An 8,014-nucleotide genomic window follows, 5' to 3' on the forward strand; every position below is an offset into this window, starting at 1 on the left:
AAGCTATTAGAAACAATCAATGAATACAGTAAAGTTGCTGGCTACAAAAATTAACGTACAAAAGTCCATTGCATTCCAATATACTAACAATGAAATATCAGAAAAAGAAATACAAAAAATAATTCCTTTTGCAATTGCAGCAAAAAGAAAAAAATCCTTAGGAATAAACTTAACCAAGGATGTGAAGGACCTATATGCTGAAAACTATAAGACATTTTTGAAAGAAATTGAAGAAGACACAAAGAAATGGAAAGACATTCCATGCTCATGGATTGGAAGAATCAACATAGTTAAAATGGCCACATTACCCCAAGCAATATACAGATTTAATGCAATCCCCATCACAATCCCAATGGCATTTTTTAAAGAAATAGGACAAAAAAATCATCAGATTTGTTTGGAACCACAAAAGACCCTGAATAGCCAAAGCAATCTTAAGAAAAAAAGAATAATACTGGAGGTATAGTACTTCCTGACTTCAGCTTGTACTACAGGGCTACAATAATCAAAACAGCATGGTATTGGCAGAAAAACAGACATGTAGACCAATGGAATAGAATTGAGAACCCAGAAATAAAACCACATAAATATGGACAGATAATTTTTGACAAAGAAGCTAAAAACATACAATGGAGGAAAGACAGCCTCTTCAATAAATGGTGCTGGGAGAATTGGATAGCAAAAGAATGAAACTGGACTGTTATCTGTCACCATGTACCAAAATTAATTCAAAATGGATCAAAGACTTAAGCATAAGACCTGACACAATAAACTGCATAGAAGAAAACATAGATACTAAATTTATGGACTTGGGTTCAAAGTGCATTTTATGAATTTGAGTCCAAAGGCAAATGAAGTAAAAGCTGAAATAAACAATTGGGACTATATCAAACTTAAAAGCTTCTGCACAGCAAAAGAAACCATTGACAAAATAAAGAGGCAACCAACTGAATGGGAGAAAATTTTTGCAAACAGTGCCTCCGATAAGGGGCTAATATCCAAAATATACAAGGAACTCATGCAACTCAACAACAAAAAAACAAAAAAACCAATTGAAAAATGGGCAGAGAACCTGAAAAGAAATTTCTCCAAAGAGGACATACAAATGGCAAATAGACATATGAAAAAATGCTGAACATCACTAATCATCAAAGAAATGCAAATAAAAACCACAATGAGATATCACCTCACCCCAGTCAGAATGGCTATCATCAACAAGACAAATAGTAACAAGTGTTGGAGAGGCTGTGGAGAAAGGAACCCTCATACACTGTTGGTGGGAATGCAGATTGGTGCAGCCGTTATGGAAGGCAGTGTGGAGGTTCCTCAAAAAATTACAAATAGAACTACCATATGACCCAGCAATCCCTCTCCTGGGTATCTACCAAAAAAATCTGGAGACATTTATCCATAAAGACACGTGTGCTCCAATGTTCATTGCAGCTTTGTTTACGGTGGCCAAGACATGGAAACAACCAAAATGCCCTTCGATAGATGAATGGATAAAGAAGTTGTGGTATATATACACAATGGAATACTATTCGGCGGTAAGAAAAGATGACATAGGAATATTGTGACCACATGATGGATCTTGAGAGTATAATGTTAAGTGAAATAAGTCAGACAGAAAAAGCAGAGAACCATATGATTTCACTGATATGAGGTATATAAACCAAAAACAACAAAAGAACAAGACAAACAAATGAGAAACAAAAACTCATAGGCACAGACAATAGTTTAGTGGTTACCAGAGGGTAAGGGGGTGGGGGGAGGGAGATGAGGATAAGGGGGATCAAATATATGGTGATGGAAGGAGAACTGACTCTGGGTGGTGAACACACAATGGGATTTATAAATGATGTAATACAGAATTGTACTCCTGAAATCTATGTAACTTTACTAACAAATGTTACCCCAATAAATGAAAAAAAAAGGAAAAGAAAGAAATCCAAAACACTAATTTGAAAAGACATATGCACCCCTATGGTCATCTGATTGCTTGTTAGAAATGTGTGATCTCCAGGCTCTACACTAAGCCTAGTGTATCAGAATCTACACTTTAAGAAGATCCGTAGTTAATACGAATCCACCCACATCTACCAACAGGTCAGACTGAGGGCCACAGCTTTATTCATGACAGATAAATGGATTTTTCAGTGTTTGGTTCTCTCAGATAAAACTCAAGTATTCCATTATAACAGGACCTAACATTACAAGGTCAATAAAATTTGTGGGATGGTCATATTTTCTCAATCAATACAGCAGAGCCCCATCATACTCTTAGTATTAAGTTCATACTAAAAATAAGGCACAGAAATGTAGCTTATGTTGGAATAATTGATAAAAGTTAAGAAAAACAAATAAAAATAATAAACACCAGGACCTTTGGAGCCTAGAAGACAGAATGTAAGATTTTTGGTAAAGCAGAAACATAATGATATTTAGAATCTAAAGACCTAATTTGAATCCCAGTTCCTTCACTTTTTAGTGGCTGAGAGTGGCTCAATTATTCAACCTCTGGGAACTGAGTTTTCTCATCTGAAAATGAGTACTAATACCAAATCATAGAGTTATACGAGCATTAATAAAATGTTGAAGAGAATTTAAAATGTGAGGTATTGTGCAAATGTGACTTTTATTGTTATTAAACCTCTGGTTCAATTACAATTCTGTAAAGTAGAGGTATGACAAAACTATATGACTGGAAAGTATGGGAGGTTAGACAATTAACTACATGTTGGAAGGAAGGGAGAAAAGGTGGGAGGGAGGGAAGGAGAGAGAGAGAGAGAGAGAGAGAGAGAGAGAGAGAGAGAGAGAGAGAGAGAGAGAGAGAGAGAAAGAGAGAGAGAGAGAATGACAAGCATTGGCAAGGATATGGAGAAAGCTGGTTAGAGCTCCATGTTCCTAATGCCTAAGGCTGCCGGTTTGATTCCCACATGGGCCAGTGGGCTCTCAACCACAAGGTTGCTAGTTCAATTCCTCGAGTCCTGCAAGGGATGGTGGGCTGCGCCCCCTGCAACTAGCAAGGGCAACTGGACCTGGAGCTGAGCTGCACCCTTTACAACTAAGACTGAAAGGACAACAACTTGAAGCTGAACAGCACTCTCCACAACTAAGATTGAAAGGACAACAACTTGACTTGGCAAAAAGGCCTGGAAGTACACACTGTTCCCCAATAAAGTCCTGTTCCCCTTCCCCAATTATATATATATATATATATATATATTTATATATATATACACACATATATATATACACACACACACATAATGCTGAGTGAAACAAGGCAGACACAAAAGGACAAATACTCTATGATTCCACTTGTATGAGGCACCTGGAGTAGTCAAATTCACAGAGACAGAAAGTAGAGTGGTGGTGTCAGGAACTGTGGAAAGAAGAGAATGGGGAGTTATTATTTAATGAACACAGTATTTCAGTTTGGGAAGATGAAAAAATTCTGGCGATAGATAGTGGTGATGGTTGCACAACAATGTGAATGTACTTAGCGCACCTGAATTGTATACCTATAAATGGTAAATGGTAAATGTTACCTGTATTTTACAAAAAACAAAAACAAACTAGAAATCTGATCTTCTCACTCCCCTCCTTAAAAATCTTTTAATGACTTCCCTTTGCACTTAGTATGGACTGTAAGACACTGCGTTATCCGGCTGACACTTTGCCAACCTCATTTTGAGGAGGAGAAGAAGAAGCGAAGGAGCAGGTGGACTGCAGACTGGTGGATGGGAGAAGTTGAAGAGGTAGTTTGGGACCTAAACAGGAGAAGAGAGCTAGAAGCTGTAATAAGGAAACTGCACTTTTAAGACAAAAAGAGAGCAAGTCCCTGCAGTGTAGCAAGGAGCTAAGAAGCCCCAGGAGTTTATGGTGGAGAGACAGGGAAAGGGCGTGATCCTGGGCTGAGTGCTGGAACCTGAGCATTTGGAGCCTTAGAGAGGGGAAGAGAGAAAAATGGGAAAGAAAAAACTCTCTTCCTGGTCTATACTTAGACAGGGAAATTAAGAGGACAGACCAGAGACAGATGTTAAACTACTATGATATTGTTCAGTGAACTGTAAAGACTGTAGTTTGAACCCGAAACCAAGAGACCTTAATGAAAAAAAGTAAGGGATGGGGCATTCTGGAGGACTTTGACAAAGGCAGAGAGAGGTCATGGGGACACACTACTAGGGAAGCTCACTCTTCAAGAATAAAAACCAAACACAAAAGGCTATGAGGTACCCAAGACCACTGTAAAGGTAGTCAGAAACTGTAGACCAGGCACTGCTGTTATACAAACTATTAAATTAACCTTTGTAACTTCATCTCTACATTAGCTTTGTTATCTCTTGTCAGTTTTCCTTTAATAGTTTAGTAATAGAACCTGTAAAGTGGGAAGGACTTGTGGGCTTGTCTTGGGAATTGACTTGGAAGGGAAGATGAGCATCCCTATATCCCCTCCTGAGTCAGGGGAGAAGGAAAAATCCCAAAGAGAGAGTGAATGGTGGTGGTTAAAGTTCCATGTGATAAAAACACTTTTCAGAAAGTGTTTGATTTGGTTTGATGCAGGGAGGTTTAGATTGTAACAAAATGCAACGAACCTCATATTGCTACCAGCCTGGTCTGAGCCACGATCACCTCTTGCCTGGACCACAGCAATAACCCTCAACAGGTCTTTTCTCAATGCTGCCTTCTCAAGTGAGGCTTACCCTAAACACCCTATTTAAAAATATGGGGCCGGCCTGGTGGCTCAGGCGGTTAGAGCTCCATGCTCCGAAGTCTGCCGGTTCAATTCCCACATGGGCCAGTGGGCTCTCAACCATAAGGCTGCTGGTTCAACTCCTCAAGTCCGGCAAAGGGATGGTGGGCTGCGCCCCCGGCAACTAGCGCCTAGCAACTAGCAACAGCAACTGGCCCTGGAGCTAAGCTGCGCCCTCCACAACTAAGACTGAAAGGACAAAAACTTGAAGCTGAACAGCACCCTCCACAACTAAGATTGAAAGGACAACAACTTGACTTGGGAAAAAAAATATATAACTCATACCACCTCCACCACTCCGACACTCTCAGTACTACTTCCTCGCTATCTTTTATTTGTATAATACGTACTTATCTTTGAACATACTACATATTTGTCTTATTTTTTTATGATGATGATGTTTAATGTTTATTATCTCTTCTCACTAAAATGTAAGCTCCAGAAAGGCAGAGATCTTTATAGCTCAAGCCCCTGGAAAGTGACTGGCACATGGAAGCATTCAGTATTTGTGAAAGAACGAATGGGTGAAAATGTATGGATTCTTGGCTTTGTGATAACCTAGAAGATCTCCATGAGTGAGACACAAAGCTCTGATCTTGGTCCTGGGCTGTTTTGTTCTTTTGATTGATGAAATACAAAGAACTATCAATAACTAGGGCTGGCCAGTGATGGAACGTGCGGCCCTAGAAGAAGTTCCCTGTAGAGTGATTGCTTAAGACAGAATTTCAGTAAATATCTGTAAGCAGTGTTATAAATAGATTTCCATATGACTTCTAACCTGAGAGTTCCTCCAACTTTTAAGTTCCCTGATAATGGTATGTTACTGCTTCTACTTAAGAACCTACAAAAGGTTTCCTATCGCCTACCTAAGTAACTTACTTTCCTTCCTTTCAAAGTCCTGTTTACTTTGATCCCACTCTATTTTTTCCCCAGTACTTTTGAAAAGCTTCTCTTACCCCACACAGAGGCCATGCCTATTCTACTTCAGTGGTTTGAAGTTTGAATAACTTAAGTTTTGGATTCAGACAGAACTGACTCTGAATTCCAGATCCATCACTTGTGTGTGGATTTTGGTAGGTTACATGACTCTTTTCAGCTTTAGTTTTTTATCATAAAATGAAGATGATGATATGAAGAAGGAGGAAGAGGAGGAGAAGGTGAGTGTGATTTAGGAATAATAAATATTACATGGAAGTTCCAAGGACCATGTCTAATACTTAGTCCTGTCACCTTTCTTCCATAGAGATGTTTTTTCCCTCTGTCAGGACCATACTGTTTAGTGCCTAGTGCTTTTGAATTGTTTCATGTATCTTCATTTTGTCTTTACTACTATATTGTTACAGAATCATGGAGTGTGCAGGCAGGGGCCAAAAAGTTTAGAATTTCTTACCTGTAGTGCTTGCCTATGAAATGAGAGAGCTGGACCAAATAATCCTTTTAGCTAAAAATGCTATTCTTTCAATATGCCTTTTGTATCCTTGAGGTAGCTAGCACAGTCTGACATGAATTGGTGTTTAATAACTATGTGATAACTGAATGACTAAAATCTCTTCATTATTATTTCTCTATTCTATATTTGCTGTAGCCATACACTATATAATAGTATTTTATGAGGATCAACTAGGATAATGTATATAAAATTAATTTTTAAATTTTGAAGTTGTAATTATATGTGTGTATGTATAACCACAACAACACACACACACACTTTAGAGCTAGAAAAGACCTTAGCGATGATCTAGTCCATCCTTTCTTATCTTGCAGACTAAGAAACAAAAAGGCTGGAAGAAGTTAAACGAGCTGTGGCACTCAGACATAAACCCGGGACACCATGAAGCCTAGTTTAGAATACTTTCCACTATACTACTGGCATATTTTTAAAAGTGAATTGTTTAGAAACCTAAAACAGAAAAAATTTAAGACACAAGCTCTTAATAAACTTCAGTGAAGTGATATTGAGATTTTGCCAAGACACTAAAAACTGCCTAAGCCATAAAGATATTTAGATATTTGCAGAGGATAATTTAACTAGTTGTAGTATTTCCTAGGGGCATAACTCCGTTCTTTATTTCTCAATTACAAAGTTTCTCAACCGAAAACAAGAAAGTATATAGGCCATAGGTTCCACACAGGCACACATTCAACCTTGATGATTTCATTCCTCATTCAGCAGTATTTAATGAGTGTCTACTCTGGATCAGGCACCATGTCAGGTGCTAGGAATCCACAGGACAAGGTCCCCGCTAGCTCAGAGCTTACTGTATAGCAAGGAAGACAGTATATTAAAGCAGTAATTACATTAAAGTGTGTTAAATGTTAAAAGTGGGGAAATGCCAGATTCTGTGGATTTACCGCTGGAGAATAATTCAAGCCATTTCTCTTCTGTTATCAATATATTTCTGGGCTGCCTCTTTATACCATCATTTGTGTTCCCCAAACATGAATTATTTTTAATAAAGTACTTAAAACAAGAAACATTTCCTGAGCACCTACAGGTGTGCCATATATTGTGTGAACTTCTACAAGGGAATTCCAAGATAAACTAGCAATGTAAAAATCATTTTATATGAAAAACATTTTGGATTGTATATGCCTGATAAACGTAGCACAGGTGATCTGAAAAATAATTTGATATATCTTGAAACTTTAGGCTCCCAGGTTTTCGTAGCATTCTTAACAAGTTTTGTGAGCAAAATCAAAACCCTGATCATTTTCAGAGTGCTGGAAGGCTCTACTGGACTCCAGGCAGAGGTCTGAATGAATCCTATCCATCCTTAGAGGGCCAGCTCAGAGCACCGCTCCACAAATGTTTCTTCATTACAGCCTGCATACACCTTTAGCCCCTCCTCACTGCTTTTACAGGTACTGCATTTATGTAGCATTTAATCACATATTCTTTTCATTATTGATATTGTTGATATTGATAATCACATATTCCTTTCATTATTTGTGTATGTCTTCTCCTAAACTGGATGTATGAAGGAAAAGACTGACTACCTAGCTCCCTTTGCTGTCACCTTAACAGGCAGTACCCCCAGATCCATACATTCATCACAGAAACAGAGATTTCACTTGTAACTGTAGGGAACCAGCTCATTAACCTTGGGGCCCTACTTCCCTCCACTTGCAGCACTCTAATTTATTCCATGGGGTGGAGAAGGAAGCCAGGTTGGCTGGATGGAAAGGGAATGGCGTCAGGATGAGGTCACGCCACAGTGTCCAGATGCCATATCCACAGCGCGGTGACAGTAGCGCGGG

Source organism: Rhinolophus hipposideros, assembly GCF_964194185.1.
Source record: "Rhinolophus hipposideros genome assembly, chromosome: 10".
NCBI lineage: Eukaryota > Metazoa > Chordata > Mammalia > Chiroptera > Rhinolophidae > Rhinolophus > Rhinolophus hipposideros.